We start from the raw sequence: 22995 nt of genomic DNA, 5'->3' as shown, positions 1-22995 counted from the left end.
TTACTTCAAAATCTTTTTCTGAAAATCTCTCTTGGCTCACACAGCTGTATCTCTTTACATACAGCTATGTATCTCTCTTTACATACATACATCTCAGAATCTCTTTCTGGACATCTCTCTTGCTCTCTTTCCTGCCTAGATACTCATTCCCTTTCCTCAGCTCCCTCTGCACACCCACACATACATTCTAACACACACTGACAGCCAGCTCTTTACATAGCTCCTCTACATAGCAGCAGCTCTTTCACACAGCTCCCTACATAGCTTTGCACAGCCCTCCTCACATCTCTTTACATGTAGCTATATATTTCTCTACTCTGTTACATTCTTTCACACATTACTGCATCATTCATTCACTCTTTATTCATTTATTCTCTCACTCACCCTCTCACCTTACTCTCACATTTCTTCACATTCATTACATCTCTCTTTCAACACACACACACACACACACACACACACACACACACACACACACACACACTTTCAGCACATTCTCTCACATTACTCCTTCAAATTTAGCTAAATCTCCTTTTCAGCACACACACACATTCATTCATACATTCTCTCATTCCTTCTCCTCATCTTACAGCCAGACTCTGGACAATTATATGTTACATTTTCAGGGCCCGACCCATTCTCATAACACATGATAAGTCACACAGTTTTTCTCAGGCTAGGAAGGTCGTGCTGCCTGGCCAGTGAGTAATGCTTGGCCAAGCATGTAACTCTTTCCCAGACAGAGAATGACATTGAAATTCAGGATTTAACAATAACTGTAGTTGGCCAAACCTTGAGTGGTTGGGGGTACATGCAGAAAGAGAATTATTGCAGAGGGTTATATCTCCAAAAGTTGCTTCAGTTCTGATCTTGATTTAGCAGGGGCAGTTGGTCTGTTTTGAATTTGCTCTAAGGTTTTAGTTAAACATATAAAAGTCTGTCTTTGTAACTGAGACTACTGTTACTTTCCTGTGTCAGTTAAGAAAAATATTCTGATATTATTTCTCTTAATCAGAATTATACAGCTTAAGCAGAAATCATCTTCCTGACCATCCACAGCAGTATGTGCACCCAAAGATGTAAAACACACTACCAATGGACTGTGGAAAGAACCTCACAACTGTTCTTTTTAGGGAGATATAGTGATGGCATATGAGAAAGTTACAGACAAGAGCAACTGGTCATTAACAGTCATTAGCTCCATGGCTTTGCCAAATGGAGCTCCCAACAGAGAATTTATATTCATCTGGTAGGTTGATCTGTTAAATCCTAGTTGTCACCTGTGTATACTCCCATGGTCTCTGGTAAAGCCATTGCTACCAGCAGCTCTTAGCAGGATGTTACCAAAGTCCTCTCCTCAAGGCTCAGGGATCTATGGAGAAGAGGAGTAAGAAAGACTTTAAGAGTCAGAGGTGGTGGAAAAGTATCTTGCAGACACAATAGGACTGATGCACATATGACCTAGAGACTGTGGTAGCACACATAGAAACTGTATAGGTTCAAGTCAGACGAGTCCCAGTACTTAGAAGGGGAAGTGGACATAGAGTCCTACCCTCACTATGCCCCATGCCTAGGCCCAGGGATAACTGGCCAACACAAAATGAGCTGTTTAGTTTCATTCATTTTGACTCCCCCTGCTTTGTCTTATTGGCTTTTTGTTTGTTTGTTCTGAGTCCCTTCCTTCCTTTCCTTTCCTTCCTTCTTTCCTTCCTTCCTTCCTTCCTTTAATGTTAGCTTGTCCTTTTTTTTTGAGAGAGAGAGAGAGAGAGAGAGAGAGGGAGAGAGAGAGAGAGAGAGAGAGAGAGAGAGAGAGAGAGAGAGAGAGAGAGAGGGAGAGAGAGAGAGAGAACATGAAGCTCTGTTGGTAGGTAGGGAGGTGGGGAGAGTCTGGGAAGAGTTGGGGGAGGGAAAAACATGATCAAAAAATATTGTCTAAAAAACTTAAATACAAAAAAAAAACCCAAACAAACAAAAAGTCCAAACCAATAAGTAGAAGGGAAATCTGGATGGTGGAGATGGGCATGGAAATGCCCAGCAGATGGGTGGTGGTTGAGACCAGAGAAATGAGCAAGATCACCAAGGAAGACCACATAGGTAGAGAATCACAAAACAGCAAATCACGGTGTAGAAGAAGAGAATCTTGAAAAAAGGAAAATAAAATAAAAAAGTATAGGCGAACTAGGAGGTAAATGGAAGTACAGTTGCTCGAGTTTGGGTCTGGTTCGTCCTTCAAGGGCTCATGGGTCGGAGACTTGATCACCAGCCTCCAGTACTACTGAGATGTCACAGAACCTTTAGGATGTGGGGCCTCCTAGGAGGAAATGATACCACTGGTAGTGGACTCTGGAAAGAGATATTTGGACCATAGCACCTTTTACCCTTCCTTCTTCCCAGTCACCATGAAGGGAGCAGCTTTGTTCTACCATAAACCTTTGCCATGAAGTTCTACTTCACCACAGAGCAGTGGAGACACGCTGGCCACGGACAGACGCCTCTGAAGATGGGAGTCAGGCTCATCCTTTAAGTTACTATCTCATGACCACATTACTATAGCGACTGAGTCAGTGTCTACTTTTCATTGCAGAAAACTAGCTTAAACAGCTTCGACAGATACAAGATTCTGTATGGAATAAACCGCTTTGTTTTTCTCCCAAGGACATAATTGACAAGTATTTTAAAAGCCTGCCAATTTCATTAGTAATTAACTTTGCGAATTATAGATTTAAAGTTGACATTGACAGAGAATAGAGGGCTATGTGATACCAAATCCTGTTCACAGTAATCCTCCTGAAGGAAGAACTGACTGGCATAACCATTTGGAAGAGCAATCTGAGCGTAGAGGAAAACCTGATCTGTGCATGCTAGTTGAGCCAAAGCATGTGCTGTTGTCTATTACTCTATAGAAACCCATCAGGGTTCATTGATTAGAACACTGAACCCACACTTGTCTGTAGTAGCAAGTATCTGTTACTTGAAAACGGATGAAAAGTAGGTTGGGAATGCACAGGAGAGTACTCTGTTGTAGCTGGAAGTCACGGCAAACAGGAAAATGGACACATCTAAAAAAGCTCAGTGTCGAGAGGGAAAGGGAAGTCAAGCGATGGCCTATCGTTTATGTAAATTAGAATCTACAGAGATAAAAAGAGTGCTGTGGCTTTTTGAGATGCACCCGTATCTGACCCACATTAGAGAAGTTGGAATGGTGTCTCCTCAGGAGGAGGGAAGTGAGAATAGAGGATGAAGAGGAAGAAAATTAAATGAGGATGAGGTTTTGCAGAAGCCTGTGGCCATAGCGTGTGGGGATGGAGTCAAGGTAAACTCAACTTGTGCACCTGAGGTCCAAAGGAGAAAAAAATGAATCTGGCTTCCATCATGTTTGGTTAATTTATTCTTTCAAAATTTCATATATATATACAATGTATCTTAATCATATTCATCCCTCACTCCTCCCTTCCAACTCCCTTCAGGACCCTTGCCTCCATCATATCTCCCTCTAAACTTCATGTTCTCTCTCTCTCTCTCTCTCTCTCTCTCTCTCTCTCTCTCTCTCTCTGTCTCTCTCATATATATATATATATATATATATATGAATCCAACTAATGCTACTTGTACATGCACAGGAGTGGGCCATTCACTGAGGCATGGAGAACCTACCAGAAAAGCAACCCTCACCCCAAACCATTAACCGCCAATAACTCCTCAGCTAGGGGTGGGGCCTTGTGGGCCCCTCTCCTCTCCATGCTGGGATTTTTAACTGGCTTGATCTTATGCCGGTCTTGTGTAGGTAACCACAGCTGCTGTTAATTCATGTATGTAATAGCCTTGTCAGATGCAGAAAACATATGTGAAACATACATTTCACAACCCTCCTCCCCGTCCTCTGCCTCTTACATTCATTCTGCCCCCCTCCTGTGGGAGATGGTGTTGCTATCACAGTCACTTAATGCTGAGTACTTTGAACAGTAATGTGTTTCTGCATTAACCACTACCCATTGCAATAGGAAGCTTCTCTGACCAAGGTTGGAAGTGATGAAAATCTATGGATAGAAACATAAATATTTAGAAGTCAGTCTGACAGCAGGACTATTATAAACAACAATAGGTTCTCCTCTAGGACCTATAACTTCCCTAGCCATGGCTTTTTGGACCACGTTTACAGTATCAAACAGGAATCCCCTGCTGCGGAGCAGACCTCAGATCCAATCAGGAGAGTGGTTGGTTACAGCCTCTGACTGTCTTGCCCCTATTGCAGCAGAGGAAACATCTTGCCTATCGGGTCGATATTATAGCATGTGAGGTCCAGTGCTAGGTATGGCCATCGATGCCCTTTCTCCCCCAGCAGCCTGTATAACACCTTCCAGCACCAGGGAGGCTATCTAGCTGGAAGAGTTTCCTGAACAGTTCAGGACTGATTTCTCTGTGGCCTACAAACAAAACATTCGGTGTCTTCAGCAGAATCTTACCATCTAGTTATGGTAGGCAGCCACGAGCAAGCATATTGTTTTAGAGCCTTCCGGGGCTTCCCTGACTCATAGGGAGGTAAGCCATGTCTGGCACTAAGACTTTTCATTGCTTCTTGGAGTAGTATTGTTCACTAATGTTCACTAATGTACTTCTGTTCGAACTGGGTTTTAAAATGATATTGTTAGTTAGCTAACAAGCCAGTGTGGTTTCATAAGCCTTCTTCATATACGCTTAGTTTTAGTTAAACCACCCTTACCCTTTTTCCCACTCCCCCATCCCCATGCCAACTTAAACCATTAGCCTAGTATTCGCCCTCTGTTATTTGACATCACATACGTTCTACTATCCCTTCTTATTACACACACACACACACACACACACACACACACACACACACACGTGTGTGTTTTTTTAACTTGGATTACAAGATCACTAATAGCTAAGTAGCTTCTTCATGTCTACTTCATTGTGGCTAAGCCTTTGCCTGGTCCCTCACTTCCCCACCCCCCTCACTCTACTAGCAGCTCAAGCCCTTCTGCCCCTAGCATTCTCCCATCTGCTCCTATTTCACCTATATTTCTATTGTCCCCCCAAGTCTTAATTCATCCCCTAGGCTGCCAATGGTTCTGGTTTCCTAGGTTCCACATTTAACCATGTTAAACAAACAAAACAAAAGTTTTGAAGCTAGGGCCCTCATAAGACAGAGAACATGTGAAATCTGTCTTCTTCTTCTGGGTGACTTCACTCTATACTTCCTTTTTTCTAGCTCCATCCATCTACTTACAAACTTCATGCTTTCACTTTTCTTTGCAGCTGAGTAATATTCATATACATATATTATATATTTATATATATCACATTTTCATTATCCATTCATTAGTTTCTAGACATCTGAGTTGATTCCATTTCCTAGTGTTTGTTGGTAGAGCATCAATGAACATGTATATGTAAGTATTTCTGTATTAAGAAACAGAGTCCTGCCGGGCGGTTGTGGCGCACGCCTTTAATCCCAGCACTTCGGAGGCAGAGCCAGGCGGATCTCTGTGAGTTCAAGTCCAGCCTGGGCTACAGAGTGAGTTCCAGGAAAGGTGCAAAGCTACATAGAGAAACCCTGTCTCGAAAAACCAAAAGAAAAAGAAAAAAAAAAAAAGAAATAGAGTCCTTAGGGTATATTCCCAGGAGTAGTGTGGTTGGGCCATATGGTATTCCTGAGAAACCTCCTAACGATTTCTATAAAAGTGTTTCCCCCTTCTCCACATCCATACCAGCGTTTGTTGTTATCTGTACTCCTGATGATGGTCATTCCGACTGGAGTGAAATGGAATGTTAATGTAGTTTTAATCTGTACCTCCTTGATGTAGGATTAGCATCCCACTTTTTTTTTTTTTTTTGGTTTTTTGAGACAGGGTTTCTCTGTGCAGCTTTGCGCCTTTCCTGGGACTCACTTGGTAGCCCAGGCTGGCCTCGAACTCACAGAGATCCGCCTGGCTCTGCCTCCCGAGTGCTGGGATTAAAGGCGTGAGCCACCACCGCCCGGCCTTAGCATCCCACTTTTTAATCTTTTACTGAATTAACTGGTTGCTGCTCATAAGTGACATGGGTACCTTGGTTGGATTTGACCTGCATAGCTAGGCCTCTAGAAAAAGGGAACCTCATTATTTTTAAAAAACACGTAAATGAGGCCGGGCGGTGGTGGCTCACGCCTTTAATCCCAGCACTCGGGAGGCAGAGCGAGGCGGATCTCTGTAAATTCAAGGCCAGCCTGGGCTACCAAGTGAGTTCCAGGAAAGGTGCAAAGCTACACAGAGAAACCCTGTCTCAAAAAAACCAAAAAAAAAAAAAAAAACCACAAAAAACAAAAAACATGTAAATGTTAATTATCCCAGAAGAAAAAACAAAGTCAAACGGGAGATTCTATTTCAGTAAAACTCACGGGACTCTCCAGCTGGAAGTGGGAAAGGTTGTGGGGAGAGAGAGCAGAGCTTCCGTTGATTTACTGGCTCGTGGAGGTCCAGAGGTGCTCTGAGATCAGTCATGTGAAAGGCATTTATTTTATGATTCTGTTTCCACTCCTGCCCCGCAGCCTTGAGCCTTGGGAAGCCCCTGAATACTTACTGAGCACTGGGCCATGACCAGAGCAGTTTTCCAAGAAGTCTGACTGTGTGGATGTGGGTGGCCTCTGGAATGTCAGAAGACAAGGTGAACACTGTACTCCATGTCCATCACAAAGCACCAGCTTTGGTGAGCTACAGCCTGGCATCCACAGCATGTACATATTTCTAAAAATAATAAACAATATCTGTGTGTCTACTGGTGAGAGGGAATTATGTATGACAAGCCACCAGCACAATAACAAAAAGCTTTTTGTATTTTTCTTCAAATGTAAGACTCTAATGTTTTTACATATGGAAGGACCTGTTTATTTCAGCTTTCTAGTATAAACATTGTATCTGAAGACTCCGGGACATCCCTGTGATGTAAAAATCTCAGCTTTGTCTGGTTAGCAGAAAGAATTGTTTCTCCTGACATTTAGACCTATGGATTTATTGCTGTGGCTTGAGGGAGGGAGATTTAGTGTTTATTTCTTTCTTAATTGCCACTAAAAGACGAAACATTTAAACATTCCAAACACGTGTACCAATAAACATAATGAAGAAGCACTAGAAAAAAAAAGTTTAATGCCATAACATATTTGGCAGTCAGAACTACTTGTACTGGGGAGTATATAAGTGAATGTAAACATTTACAAAGAAATAATCAACAGCACCGAATAAATAAACAAATGAATAAACAAGAAAGTAAATACACTTCTGAAATAAGTTCAAAACAGCCCATTTTCCTTCCCATTCGGTTATAAATTTCACATGCAGTTTTCTTTGCAGACAATTCTGTGTCAGGACTTTGGACTTTGTGTTCCAACTCTCTAATCTACTCACCCTAAGAGTAGAGGAAGAAAGCTCTCAGAAGTCTATCAAAATTAGGAGCACAGCATGAGCTTCCAATTCACTTAGTTCTCTAAATTATAGAAAATGTAAAATGTACAATGGAGAAAGGTTTCGAGAAGAATATGAGACTTTGTTTGGGGCAGGTTGAATTGAAGATCTCTGTCGAATACGTATAGCTTTTGGTTAATGCTTAAGTGATTGGCTGAATGGGACAGAAGGGTGGGGTGGAATTTCTATTTGGAAGTCAGGTGGTTGACAGAGCTACTGTATGTTAGGTAGTTCTACACATGTAGTAATTGCACTGACAGGTAGGGAAACCAAGACACAGAAAGGTTGACTGCATGGCATGGTATCCCAGATTTAATGAGAAACAGTAAACCCACAGGTCCCTAAGATGCTGTGTGCTTGCCAAGGAATGAACTTGTTGGAATAAATGAAAGACCAGAGGGAATGGGCATTTAGTGTTCTGCAGGAGTCTCCGAGTGTGTGCTTTGCCCAACACCCACAGTAAAAGTTCCTTTTTTATTTTGTTTTATTTTATTTTATTTTATTTTATTTTATTTTATTTTATTTTATTTTATTTTTGCTTTCATTTTTTGAGACAGGGTTTCTCTGTGTAGTCCTGGCTGTCCTGGAACTCGTTCTGTAAACCAGGCTGGCCTCGAACTCAGAGATCCACCTGCCTCTGAATCCTTAGTCCTGGGTTTAAAGATGTGTGCCGCCACCATCCGGCAGTAGAAGTTTCTTAAGTACAATGCCCCATTGTGCTTCGATTCTCCCTGGTTTATCTGTGTTGGTTTCTTGCTCATTTCTTTATATAGCTATGTTCTGTAGGTAAATTGATGTATTTCTCACAATACTTTCTATCACTTTACACTAAATTTATATTTTGTTACATCTCCAGCTAAAATATTTATCCTTCAATCTTTAATGAAAGCAAAGAATTCCTGCAGAACTGTAAGCACATTTCAAAAGGAACTCAAAGAGCTGACATCCACAATCAGTTCATCCACTAAGAGCTTTGCAAGGAATCCAGTGGTGGGAACCTAGTAGGGAAATGTACTCCATTCCTGTCAAAACGATGATTTAGGAGAGTTGTTTCCTTTGGGTTCCTCCTGGTCCCTCATGACCAGCACTCACCCATCATCCACACATCCATTCATCCACACATCCATTTTTTCCCCCAAACAACACATTTATTGTGGTCCTAGTACATACCAGTCACTGTTTTCCAATGACCCCCTCCCCGCAAATATGAACTATTCCTCAGTCACCAGAAGTCTCTTGTTTCAAGGTCAGATTCAAGTCTGGCTCCCCAGGCCATTACATCATGCTCTGGATCTTTCTTTTTCTCTCCCTATTTATCTCTTTGCTCTATCTATAAGAGGTAGCTGTAAGAGATCTCCCTTCCCCTCCCCCCTCTGTCTGTCTCTGTCTGTCTCTGTCTGTCTCTGTCTCTGTCTCTCTCATGGGCCATGAAACTCCTGTTTCAAGGGCCACCACAAGCTAGAAACACAAACAAATGGCTTAACAACATCAAGAGTCAAGGTGAATGAATTCTGAATGACATTCACAAAGGCTCCAAAGGAAAATTAGGCTGTCTGAAGTGTCATGAAGTGTCATGACAGGGGTAACCATGTTCTACAGTATTCTTTGAGGTCACTGTTACCAGGAAGGTAGAGAACAAGAGAAATAAATACAGGGTCCCAAGCACAATTCACCATATTGTTGCTTCCTCCTTAGGAAACTCACTAAAACTAATTTTTCTTCCTGGTTGTAATCTGGAGACATGTTGAAAGTATCCTCCTTTGTGTGTGTGTGTGTGTGGGGGAAATTATGCAAAAAAAGAAAGAAAAGCAAACATTGAGAAAATCTGAAGGATAATGCACATTTTACTCAGACTATATATAGACTTAAATAGTTGTTTAATTAGCCTTTATTATTTCAAAAAAAGGAAAGAAATGGCATCTGATTGCCTCTTTTCAAGGCTTCAGTTCTGCAGTTGGTTGAGTGCTTGCCTTCCATTAGTGTATTGATGCATTTAACTTCTGCAGTCGCCCAGACCTCCCAGCACCACTGTGTGCATTCCATTTGACTCCATTTCAAGTACTAATGGATAAAGTGTCTGGGTTCTGGACCTGGCAGGCTCTTTCTCATGTTCCCTAAGAAAACATTGCAAACTTCCTCAGAGTCTTCCAAGATGGGGCATATGGAACACACATTTCAACTTTCCAATGTGTTGCACCCTTGATATAAAATGTTAGCAAGAGGAAGGAAAATCATTTCAGCGATGGCTTCCTTATAAACTCCACTTGTGCCTGGCTAGTTTTATATTAACTTGGCATAAGCTAGAGCCATTTGGGAAAGGGGAATGTCAACTCAAAAAAAAAAAAGGTCCTCTCCAGCTTGGCCTGTGGACAAGCCCGTGTGGTATTTCCTCAGTTGATGTTTGATGTGGAGGGCCTAGCCTACTGTGGGCAATGCCACTCTGGGGTGGTGGTCCTGGGTGCTATAAGCATCCTGAGCAAACCACGAGGATCAAGCCAGTAAGCAGTATTCAACTGTGATGTGGAAATATAAGCTGAAATACACGCTTCTCTCCCTGAGTTGCTTTGGGTCCTGGTGGGTGTTTTTCTTTTTCTTTTTTTGTTTGTTTTTGTTTTTGTTTTTTGAGACAAGCTTTCTTAGTGTAACAGCTCTGGCTGTCCTGGACTCACTTTGTAGACCAGGCTGGCCTGGAACTCACAGAGGTCTTCTTACCTCTGCCTCCTGAGTGTGGGAATTAAAGGCATGTGCCACCACACCTGGCTGGGCATGGTTGTTTTTTTTTTTTTTTTTTTTTTTTTATAACAGCAATTGAAACCCTAAGACACCACCCAGCTATAAAACTGGTGACATAGGACTTAAGGATATCACAGTGACAGCCTCCTGTGCCAGTGTATGGCTGTTCTTGTCATAACTTAGAAGATATTGGTGACGGAGTTGTCATTTAGAGCTACAGTGAATGCCATTCATGAATTAATGTTAATCCCGTGTCTTAAAAAGTGTTTTCTTTACTTATTCCTAAGCCTTTCATATGGGTACATGATGAAATATGATCTATACCATTTGCGAAGGTGTATACCTCTTAAAGAGCAGGCTCATCTCTGCTCTCGCCATCTGTGATACAGGCTGGATGGTCGGTTTGAGGGTCTTATTTTCCTCTTTGGTGGAAATTCCTCAAGTTCTAAATGTGGACAAATAGCTTTAGAGCAGACCTCGAGCCCCTGAGATACGGCACTAGGGTAATCCACAACCAATAAGGCAGAGCCAGTCACCCTGACTCTGTCTGTGATTCTCAGCAGTGGACCCCAAATTCTTTCTCTTTTCACTTTGAATTTCCCTTTATCAGTTATAGCAGACTAGGCAATCACAATGAAATATATTTGCATTTCCTAAGTAGGGAATCAATGGAATGGTACTGATTATTAAAAAGAGCTAAGAGACAGCGGTGTGCCACTCTTCACGCAAATAGTTTACTCTCAAAGAGTTCTCAGCTTAGACTCTGAGTTCAAAGCCACCCTCTGAAGTTTCCTTGCCCAGTGTTTAATTAATCTCTGTCCTTGAAGTTCATAAATGAACATGCCCCGTGATTTCCTCCTTGTGATAGCCCCTGGCTGTTTTCACCGCCCTCACAGCTACTGGCAGGCAGTTGCTCTCCCACATTCCCTCCAAGTAAACAGGAATTTGGTCCCTGGGTAACTGGCTGCTTTCCAGTGTAAGAATCTGAGTTATTCATGAGCTTTATGGGCTGGCTTCTGCTTAAACCAGACAGTTTTCATAAGGGAGTGCATGGACAAAAAGAATTATGGAGGGTTTGAATCTTGAGGATTATTCCTTTCAAGTGTGTGATAACCTCTGATTCTTCTCCCCGAATATTTTCTAAACTGTCTCTTGACCTCTTCTACTACCTCACATTTCATGGTGGTTACTGGAACTTTACCAGGGAAGCTGCCTTGAAATCACAGTCCTTTCCAGAACGCAACTGACCTAGACAGATGTTCACATACTATTATTTTCCAGATAGAATATGCTGACAAAGCTTTTAAAACTAAGCTTTCAGCTGGGCAGTGGTGGCACACACCTTTAACCCCAACACTCGAGAGGGAGAGGCAGGTGGATCCCAGAGTTCGAGGCCAGCCTGGTCTACAAGATTGAGTTCCAGGACAGTCAGGGCTACACAGAGAAAAACCTCTCTTGAAAAAACAACAGCAACAGCAAAAACAAAACCAACAACAACAAAATTTAAAATTTCAAGAGACTATAAGGGTAACTGCCTAAGTTACAAATGATTCAAAAATAAACATTAAGAAAATAATGTAAGCCGGGCAGTGATGGTGCATGGCTTTAATCCCAGTACTTGGGAGGCAGAGGCAGGTGGATCTCTGTGAGTTTGAGGCCAGCCTAGTCAGAGCAAGATCCAGGAAAGTCACAAAGCTACACAGAGGAACCCTGTCTCGAAAAACAAAACAAAACGAAATAAAACAACAACAAAAGAAAGAAAGAAAGAAAGAAAGAAAGAAAGAAAGAAAGAAAGAAAGAAAGGAAGGAAGGAAGGAAGGAAGGAAGGAAGGAAGGAAGGAAGGAAGGAAGAAAGAAAGGAAGAAAGAAAGAAAGAGAAAAGAATGGAGACGAAGACATGTTTTCAAGGATAAGAGTGCATGTACTTTAAATTTTGAGATGGATTACACTGATATGTTTTATCAGAGGAAAAAATTAATAAGCTTAAATTTTTCAAAGGCAAAGGTGTTACCTATGCATTGCATTTGGAAATGAGTAAAAGAATTAATTCTAGGCTTCTAGAGACCGGGCAACTAGAGGATGCATCTTCTTTGTGATGTCACCTAAGAGGGTCATATGTGAGCACTGCCTTCCTGGTGACTTACACTGTCCTCAAGGCTTCAGGATATTGTCAAATATTATATTCTAAAATCTAGCAGCATTGTCTTTGACAGTTGTTCAAGACTCAGTTGCTTTGGTTTACCAAACACTGTATGTGAATGATCAAAAGACAAATGTTAGATATATTACACAGTTTGATTTGTATAACTATTTCTCATTTAATGAAAAGTTTTATGGAAAAATATTGATTTTTTTTTTGCAATATGACTTATAAACAATTGATCCCTTGCTATTTCATTCCCTGTCAGTGTGTGTTACTATCCTTCTTTCTTGATTATGAACCTACTTTTATATCAGTATTTGCCAATCATATAGACCCTTCTGGATAGATATATGGAAATTTGCAAAATGTGTGTGTTGGGAGGGGGGAGTGAGAGGGCGTCAGGTCTCTGAGCCAAGGCTGGTCTTAAACTCAAGATGTAAGGCTTTTTTTCCCCTCTTAGATGTCTAAAGAGTAACGTGAGTTCTTTTTAGCATGCCATGCAGCTTTTAAGCCCAGTATATTTCATAGATCAAACACTAAGAAGAGCTCTGGAGCTGAATGATATATTAATTTTCCCTTCAAAGAGTCCTCAGTTTGGTGGAGAATTTTAACGCACAAGCCTACACGGAAGGGAAAAGTATAGTAAAGAGGACTGTAGGCTGCCACGGAGGCCAGGGTAGGAAAGGAATCCGTCTTGAAAGAGAGTTGTTTCAGTGAGTGTTAGAGAGCGTGTCTGAGTGGTATATTGGAGAAGGCGGGGCTTGTGGGAAGATGTGATAGCGTTGGAATGTGGTCCTCTTGGGTGGTGGTCAGGGGGGAGTAGCCAGAGAAAGCTGTGGAAGTAGAGAAAACCCACTCCGTGCGAGTGACGCACACTGAACTTCCTTCTGTTACAGCTGAGCCTTCAAAGAGAGGAACACAGATTCAGGTACCACTTGGGAGTTTACTCATGAGATCCCAAACATTTCATAAATGCTAACGAACCAACCAAATCCTAAGAGTGGGTTCATATAGGATTTATGCATTTGGACCATGTCTTATTATCAGGCAGCTTTTCTCTAGAAATTGGGAGACTTCTTAGTAACTGAAGGCCTGTCTCTCCCTCAGGATATGTGAAGAGCAAGATAAAACTAGTCATGCTTGGAGGGTTCTCACTAAAACCAGCTTGAGCAAGATCAGACATTTCAGTAGTCAACCCCCTTTCCCTTCATTGTATCTGCGGCAGCATTAGAACATACATCTTGGAGACTTTTTTTTTTTTGTGTGTGTGTGTGTATGTATATGTATAAGTGCATGTATCATGGCATGCATGTGGAGGTCAGAGGGCATCTTGTGGGAGTCTTTTTTCTTTTTCCACTATGTGGGTGCTGGGGATGGAACTCTGTTTTTCAGCCCTGGCAGCAGATACCTTTACCCGCTGACCAGGAACGAACCTTAAACTCAGGTGGGTCATGAGTCAACATGTGGAGGTCATGAAAAGTCTGGCAACAAACCTTAAAGGTTTCTGAATGTACGCCTGAAAATTAACTCAAAATAAAATGCATCATGAATTCTAGGTGTTTCTGAGAGCACTTACCCCTGTTGCGTCTCACGGCTTCACCGAAGCCTTGATTCTGACACTCTTGTGTGGTGATACGTTGTGTATCCTAATAAACTTGCCTGAGGATCAGAGGACAGAGCCAGCCACTAGATTAGGCATAGAGGTCAGGCAGTGGTGGCACACACTCTTAATCCTATCACTTGGGAGGCAGACATCCATCTGGAGCTCTGTGAGTTCAAGGCCACACTGGAAACAGCCAGGCAGTGGTAGTACACACCTTTAATCCCAGTACTGGGAAGGACACATGCCTTTAATCCCAGGAAATGACATGGCTGGGTGGAGAAAGGTGTGTATAAGGTTTGAGGAGATTAGAAAAAGTTCAGCTCAGCTGAGACCCTTTTGGGTGAGGAAGCAAAGGCTTTCAGTCTGAGGATTCAGGGAAACAGGATTGGCTGAGGAGCTGGCAAGGTGAGGCTGGCTGTGGCTCGCTCTGCTTCCCTGATCTTTCAGCTTTCACCCCAATATCTGGCTCTGAGTGTTTTTATTATAAGACCATTAGAAATTCGAACAACACTCTTGCTCTGTCTTGTGTTGCCTCCACACAATGCAGTGCTGATCGATGGGGCTTGAAACGCTTTGGTTCAGGTTGTAGACTATCGCAAGGTGATGGGTTGTAGCATCGTCACCGTGCATACAACATTTTCTGCTCCTGTGGAGATGGGATGATCTAATTATAGAAAACAAAGACTTTTGATATTCTCTACCATCATTTCACAGCATGTAATAAATTAATACATCTTAGAACTGTATTGTCAGCATACTTAATTTTAAAGTTTTCTCCGTGAGACACTGACTAGAGTCATATAATCATTAAATGGATCTTGTCTTGGGATTAAGATAGAATTTCCAACATTTTCTAAAATGGCTATAGACATACTTCTGGACTTTTTACTGTGTTTCTATACAATGCACTGTTCTCAACATCGATGCTTATAAAATTAAAATATCCATCAACTCTGGAAAGTGTTGAAGACGTTCTATATTCCACACCATCAAATATTCAGCCAAAATTATTATTTTTTTTTTGAGACAAGGTCTCTCTACATAGCCCTGGCTGTCCTGGAATTCACTATGTAGACTACTAGGCTGTCCTGGAACTCCTGGAGATCCTCTTGCCTCTGCCTCCCGAGTGCTGGGATTAAAGTCATGCACCACCACATCTCATTAGTTTACAGATATGCTTTCATCTTTAATAAGTAGTGGGACTACAGGTATGCCAAAGTATTATTTTCAAATAAATTTCTTATCATTGAATGCTTGATTTGCATACCTGTTTTCTTTTCTTTCTTTCTTTTAGACAAGGTTTCTCTATGTAGTTTTGGTGGCTGTCCTGGATCTCACTCTGTAGACCAGGCTGGCCTCGAACTCACAGACATCCACCTGGCTCTAACTCCCGAGCACTGGGATTAAAGATACGTGTCACCACCATCTGGCTGCACACCTGTTTTCTATACCTATATACCCGAGGCTGTGTAAAAATTTCTCCTGCACAAAGGGGTCTCAAGTAGGAAAGGTTTAAGAAATTCTGCAGTAAAAATCCTGGGCGTGAGCTCTAGGATCTCACTGATGCTGCCCAGCCCGCTGTTCACTCTTTGGAAGCTACCTGGCTTCTCTGGGTATATGCTACTTTCTCTATAAAGGGTGTGTGTGTGGGGGGGGCGTTAATTATAGCTACTGATGACATAGAGATACACCTAAGGACTAAGTGAAGTCGGATGAGCTACACAACAGATTTAGAAAACCAAAGTGTAGAGGGATATGGTTTTCTCACCCAAAGCGGAAGTCTAACTGATCAGAAAAACACCCATAAAGGCAGCTACTATTTTTAAAACCACTGTGATAATTTTCACACATGCTGCCATTTAGTGAAATTCTGGTAGGGAAGACTTTGACACGGAAGGAAATCAGGGCTTGGCTATTACGAGTGACTCATAGACAAAGCTCTGAGCGCCGCTTCACGGTGCTCACTTCTTACTTCAGAGTGCAGGCGACTGGCAAGAGACCATCAGACATGAAGGTCAAAAACTACTGACGCCCTTAGTGTTTCTTCTCACGATCAGAACCAGAAACTCCAAGAAGGACGTAGAAAACGTGGTCTCTCTGCTTTTATTCCAAATAAGAATAAGTGCTATTATTGTTGGCTACAACTATAAAATGCTCAGAGTTTTTGTTGTCAAACACGACTCAAGGAAGAATTTAGCTTAGAAAGTCCATTTTCTGGTGATGATAAAACAACACAGTCTTCTAAATTATGTTCTTTAGAGTTTTGCCATTTAAAAACAATGTTAGTGAGAGGGAGAGGAGAGAGGAGAGAGAGACTTGAAATGCTTGGTCCTAGATTCCATCTCTCTGTGAATACTGAATAAAGAGAGGGAAGTTTGTCACATCACATTCGGGACCACGAGGAACTGAAGAAGCTGAGACACCCAGAGCTGGGTTCCACAATGTTCTGAGCACTTGAAGGGGCTTTCCTGGATCTCTAAAAGTGGTATTAATTTGCAGGGCGGTGGTGGCGCACGCCTTTGATCCCAGCACTCGGGAGGCAGAGCCAGGTGGATCTCTGTGAGTTCGAGGCCAGCCTGGGCTACCAAGTGAGTCCCAGGAAAGGCGCAAAGCTACACAGAGAAACCCTGTCTCAAAAAACCAAAAAAAAAAAAAAGGGGGGGGTATTAATTTTTAGAGGTAAATAATGAATATATAAATATGTATATATGTCTTTATACATATATATATATACACACATATATATGACTTGGTTTAATAATTGGCTAATAACTATTGATTTAGTTGATGTAACCCTGCCTGCTTTTAACTATTCACTGGGTTACATGAATCCTAGCCTCTGTTCCTTGTTGATATGAGCCTCGTGGCATCATCCAGACGTGATCTCAGTAGCTTCCGGCCCATCTTTCTGTACACGGGTAGCACACCGGCCTTAGGCGTGGAGGGGGATGCTCGCCTCCACCGAGCCTGGCTTCTCTTGCTCGGCAGGCAGCAGATAGCAGAGTGGAGCTTGCCTCTTGTGTTTGTCTCTCTCCTCACCTGTTTGTTGGTGGAGATAAAGTTCAAAAACCACTCCTTCGAAGAGCTCTTAAGTTGAAACTGTTCTGTGGGTCTACTTTATTCTACTTGCTCCTCTTAACATTGTATAGTAAGCAGTGCTTTGTTTTTCTTGCCAAAGCTGATAGTAATCATTCTCAAAAGGATACCACCCTCATCTGTATAAGGTTTTGGGTCTATTTTATTTTCTCTATTTTCATTAAAAGTTTCTAGTATCCTCTTCCCTCCCATGGGCACAAATCTGAAAATCAGCACTGGATTCAAATTTTTCAGATAATTCGACTTGTCTTCAGACTATAATAATAATGAAAAAAAAGTTCTGCCTATTTATGGAGAGAGAATTAAGGAATAGATCATAGAAGGGAGCATGGTCAACTTTTGATGTAAATACTATTTTTAAGTTTTATCTTTATTTTATTTTGTATGGATGGATGTTTTGTCTGCATGTATGTCTGAGCACCGTAGGCTTGCCTGGCACCCAAGAAGGCCAGAAAAGGGTGTCATATCCCTTGGGACTGGAGTTACAGATGGTTATGAACCACCATGTGGATACTGAGAATCAAACCTGGGTCCTCTGCAAGAACAGCCAGTGCTCTTGGCTGCTGAACCACCTCTCCAGCCCCTAAATATGAGTTTTGAGATAGTTTTTTTTTTTTTTTTTTTTTTTTAAAGGAACAGACATTTGAAGCCAAGGAGAGGCCCTGGAATGACATTCAGACATAGGCTCGGGAGGAATAAATGGAAAATATGTGGAAGTAGGAATCTGCAGCTAGGACTTTTGTTCAAGGATGAGAATACTGTGGAAAAAGCCAGAAGCCAGCTGACTTTGCTCTGCCAGTGAAGACTGGGAAACACAGAATACAGCTTAGAAAATCTTCCTTCCAGTGACTTAAGAAAAGTGAGTGGGAGTTATTGCCTGACCCCAAAGGTAAAAAAACAAGCTAAGAGGACACCCCCCTGAGGACTTCCTGTGATGACAAAGTGCCAGTGTGTCTAAAATTCTCACCCTAAAGAGAGCCTAACAAACACGATTTTTGCAATTCGTGGGGCTAAGAGAAGACTCTAAAATTGATTTAATAAAATTGATTTACAGGAAGAAACAGACAGCAAAAGCTTGACCTTGAATCAAAATGAAATAGTTAATTGGTTTACTCACAATATACCTTGTGTTTCTTCACACTCAAGACATCTGCTCAGTGAAACATTTTATGGAAAACCCCACATAACGGGGCCTGGTGTTGTGTCCCTGTAAGCCCAGCTACTCAAGAGGCTAAGGCAGGAGGGTCGAGAGTTCAAGGACAGCCTGGATGGCAGAGCAAGTTCAAGGCCAGCTTGAACAACTTCCTGAGACCCTTCCTCAAAATGAAGAGTTTCAAAGGGAGCAGAAGATAAAGTTCAAAGACACAGGGCTTGCCTGGCGTTCCTGGGCCTTAGGTGCAGTTCCCAACAACCGAAGAACAAAAAGTAGAGGGTAATAAAGGAAGGAAGAGGGGAGAAAGGAAGAGAAATGCCTACATATGAAAGGTACTTGAAGGGGTGGGGCGGAAGGCACTGGCGCGAACGGGTGAGTAACTGAACAACTAGAGAAGCATTTAGACTCACAAAAAATTTCTACAGTGAAAGTCCAAATTAACAGTCAAATTATTCCCCTCCCTGCCTCCCTACCTTCCCTTTCTTCCATGTGGAAGCCAGAAGCCAACTTTGAGGAGTCTTCCAACGCGGGTCCCAGGGATGGGACTCAGGTCCTCAGCTTGGCTGCAAACACTGTTACCCACGGAGCCATGCCCAGGCCCAGACCTACCTGTCTGACCACAACCCTCCTTCCAACCCTATCTCCTGGAGGAAGTAGCTGTCAGAAAGGCTGTGAAGAATCCAGACAGGCCTTGTGGACGTCCCCTTTATTTTACACATTACATCAGCCCCTTTGTCCTGCTGTGTTCCTACTTAGCTGTTAGTCCGCTTTTCATGGAATCTAAGCTTTACAAATGGACCCTTTGGGTCTATGGTTCTTTACTTCTGAAAGCTCCTTTGTCACATACAGATTTGGATTGATTGGATTTGTTTAGCTTTTCTCTTGTTCCTTTGTCTTCTGTCTAGGTGTCTCGGTCTTGAGTGCGGCCTTAGACCTTTCTGTCTCTGAAGGAAGAAAATGTTCGTGGACACTATTTTAAAAGCTGTGGCTTAGGCTGGGCGGTGGTGGCGCATGCCTTTAATCCCAGCACTCGGGAGGCAGAGCCAGGCGGATGGATCTCTGTGAATTCAAGGCCAGCCTGGGCTACCAAGTGAGTTCCAGGAAAGGTGCAAAGCTACACAGAGAAACCCTGTCTCAAAAAACCAAAAATAAATAAATAAATAAATAAATATTAAAAAAAATGTGGCTTAGTATCCGTTTCTCCTGTCAGTTGCTTAGCCAGCGATTGGCAAGGGAATAGCGTCATTTTCCTAAACCTACATTGAACAGACACCTGATAACTCTGGCCTTGCTGATAGAGACTAAAGTAAACAGAGTTGCTCAGGGCACCACTGTCCTCTTCACCCTGGAAATCTGTGTGGGAACGGAGACACAAAGAATGTGACTTGCTTGCAAAGGAATTTGTTTGTAACTGAGAAATCAATCTATGTTCTGTCACATCTAACCCTAGGCAAAAAAGCCTTCAACATAATTGGAAAACCCTACACATGATAAAAGGAATCTACGTTAAGTTACACTCTGCCATTGTTTACTATAGAGAGAAGAGTCTGTACACAACATTTTCTTGAAGCTCCAAACTGAAGAATTCAGAACTGTTTGTTACCCAGGGAACGTTAGCCTATACAAAACAGTGCAATTACCTGGAGAGCTATTAGTAGGCACCGATCCTGGAATTGCCCCCTACCCCTTCACACTCCCTCCACTCCGAACTCTTTGATCAATCCTGCAGAAGCATGGGCAATCCTGCAAAGCTCCACAGGGAATTCCAGCTTGGGAAGTGCTGGTGCCTGGAACAGAGGATTCAAGTTAAGGAATGGCACAGAATGCCGCCCGGAAGAAGTCTGTACATTGAATGACCACGTCTGTATTTGTACTGCACGCAGTTACGGAGAGTCTCACAGTTCTTTAGACAGAGAAGGGCCATCACCTTGCAATGCTTTTGTTTTTGTTTGCTTCTTATTGAGATGGTCTCCCTCTGTAGCTGGATTGGCCTTAGTTCATAGTAATCCTCCTGCTTCAGCCTCCTAAGTGCTAGGATTACAGGTGTGGATTTTAAAGTTCACTGGTGCGCTGGGCAGCTGCCCTCCAATACTGTCCTTGTTCTATGATCCTCAGTTTGCAGATTCCCTGTTGGAAGCCTCCCTCCCCCCCACTGGTGGGGACTTTTCTCTAGTTTATTCCTTTTAAATATGTCAAAATAGCATTCTGATTTGGTAGCAAATATAAAGCATCAAGTCTCTTTAGTCTCTAGGTCTCTTCGGTCTTGGAAAAGAATACACACACACACACACACACACACACACACACACACCCCACATCTCTCTCTCACACACACAGCACACACAGACATACTTCACCCTCCATACAACACACACACACACACACCAGACACACACCACATCACATACACCACACACACACTTCACACACATAGTACACCACATCCCACACCACACACACACCACACCACACAAACACACCACATTCTATACCACACACATACTATACCAGATACACACACATATATATACACACACACCCAACTCACACATACCTACTTATATGACTCTTTTGGAAGCTTATTCTTTCAAGTAACTTGGTTTCTTCAGGTTTTTATTGCTGTGCTAAACATCATGACCCAAAGCAACTTGGGAGGAAAGGCTTATTTCATCGTATAGCTTGGAGCCCATTGTCATGGAGGGGTGCTGCTTACTGGCTTGCTCCCCATGGCTTGCTCAGCTTGCTTTGGTATCACCCAGGACCACCTGTCCAGGAGAGGCACTGCCCTTAGGAAGCTGGGCCCGCTGAGGGCCCGCCCACATCAATCATTAACTAAGAAACTCCCCATAGAGTGGCCTACAGGCAATTCAATGGAGGCATACTCTCAGTTGAAATTCCTTTTTCAAATAACTCTGACTTTGTATCAAGTTGACAAAAACCTAACTAGCACACCCAGAATCATGAATCTTTTTCAAGAAAACTAGGCAGCAAGCAGATTTTTGTTTAACTGATAAGGAATTGATGGTTCCAAAACTGGAGGATCATAAAGAATTAACTATTAGAAAAATTCAAATGAGGCTCACCATTAAGAAATGAGTACCGGCCACTTAACTTAAGCCTCTGAAGAGTCTTCATTGCTTGGCTTGGATCAGAGTCTTCCTTAGGGAGTAATAATTTGGTGAATATGCTGGAGATAATTATGAAAGAATTTGAAATGAGGAGGAATATTGGAAGTGTCCTTTCAGCTGAACACTGTCTTTCCCAGTGTACCCTTGGAGTTATAACTCGATGGGGTCCATGCTGTTGTCTATTGGATAACTGCAAATTGAAGAAAGGTGATACTAATACAAATGATTTTGTTCAGTGAACACACAGATCATTCCCATGCACCCTGTAAAAGTGTCCTCTTCTGTTTGCTCAGTAGATGGTGATTCATTTCAGTATGCCTGTTGTGTCGGGGGTCCCCTAAACCACCTTGAGATGATGTCAGGCTGGACATCTCATTGGAGGGATCAGCAATCCTCTCCCAAAGTGCTTGCATGAACAGCCTTCCTCCTGGAGCGGTGAAGCCTGGCACACACCTGAGCATTGGAGCTCAGCGTGTCCAGCTACAAGTCAGCTATGTGGGTACACAGTGTTTCCTTGACATTAGCTACTCGTTCTCCATGCCCCAGAGATCAAACTAATGCTCCGTGGTCTAGTCCATCAGACAGACAAACATAATGTTAGCAGAGGTCATCTCCTGAGTGTTATGCTTGCTGTATGTGGAGACTGAATAATTCAAAGATTACTGCTGAGTTAACCCTTTATATACACACATTTGTTTGTATTCCCCACCAACTGGCTATTACTAGTGTTAATTTTATCTTCATGGTTTCCTTGTCAATGGACTAAATAAAATTTTTGACACATTTATGCCCCATGAGTCATGAATTTATCTTTTTAAAGAAGAGTTAAGCTTAACAAACATTAGAAAATACAAATCATTTTACTTTTATTCATATACCACCAGCTCCCCAGCTCTCCTTCAATGATGGTTTGCCAGTGAGAACATGTAGAAACATTGAGGCTTAGTGCACACATTTCTTTTTTTTTTTTTTTTTTTTTGGTTTTTTTTTTGAGACAGGGTTTCTCTGTGTAGCTTTGCGCCTTTTCCTGGAACTCACTTGGTAGCCCAGGCTGGCCTCGAACTCACAGAGATCCGCCTGGCTCTGCCTCCCGAGTGCTGGGATTAAAGGCGTGCGCCACCACCGCCCCGGCATGCACACATTTCTTATTTCACATTTCTTATTTCCTTTTTTCGCACCGTTGCGCAATGCTGTCTGTGTTAGTTAGGAGCTTGGTGTGTGTCTACATGGAACTTTAGTGTACACGAGACATTCATAGTGACCGCCTTGTCCACATTCCCTCCATTCTATGGGGCAAGTAAGTGTCACATGTCATTATGAAGATGATGAGAGAAGCTCAGAGCTAAAAGGGTTACTGTGTGAGTTTATAATCGGGAAGTGATCAGACTTCGGCATAGAGACCAAGCCCAGGTACTCGAGAGCCTCCTCTTCTGACTCACCTTTCTATCCAGTCGTCGTCCCGTCTCCCATCTGCCCGGTGTCTCACGTGAACCTAGAAATATTCCCTGCCTAACACTCTCTTCCCTCTCACTCTCCACATCTGCTCTTCCTCTAAGCCACTTGGGTTTTGTGTTAGTTAGCTTTTTGTGTCTGTAACACATACCCGCGATACTCAACTTATGAGGAAAGAGGGCACAGTTTGGCTCATGTGTTGGGAGGGTTCAGGTCTAAGGGTGGGTGGT

At 42.5% G+C, this 22995-nt stretch overlaps 1 long non-coding RNA gene across 5 annotated transcripts in view; it reads left to right on the top strand.

Annotated features, from left to right (window-relative positions):
- Positions 1 to 22067, top strand: part of LOC121821292 (uncharacterized) — a 133535-nt gene extending 111468 nt beyond the window's left edge. For 2 of the 5 annotated variants that reach the window (XR_006062021.2, XR_006062018.2), the window contains one exon: positions 6548 to 7947. This is a non-coding gene — a long non-coding RNA (uncharacterized LOC121821292). The other 3 variants (XR_006062019.2, XR_006062020.2, XR_013043325.1) reach the window with 3 other exon arrangements.
- The last annotated feature ends 928 nt before the right edge of the window (positions 22068 to 22995 follow it).

Source organism: Peromyscus maniculatus, chromosome 11 (assembly GCF_049852395.1).
Source record: "Peromyscus maniculatus bairdii isolate BWxNUB_F1_BW_parent chromosome 11, HU_Pman_BW_mat_3.1, whole genome shotgun sequence".
NCBI classification, from domain to species: domain Eukaryota; kingdom Metazoa; phylum Chordata; class Mammalia; order Rodentia; family Cricetidae; genus Peromyscus; species Peromyscus maniculatus.
This window is presented reverse-complemented; position numbering and strand designations above follow the sequence as displayed.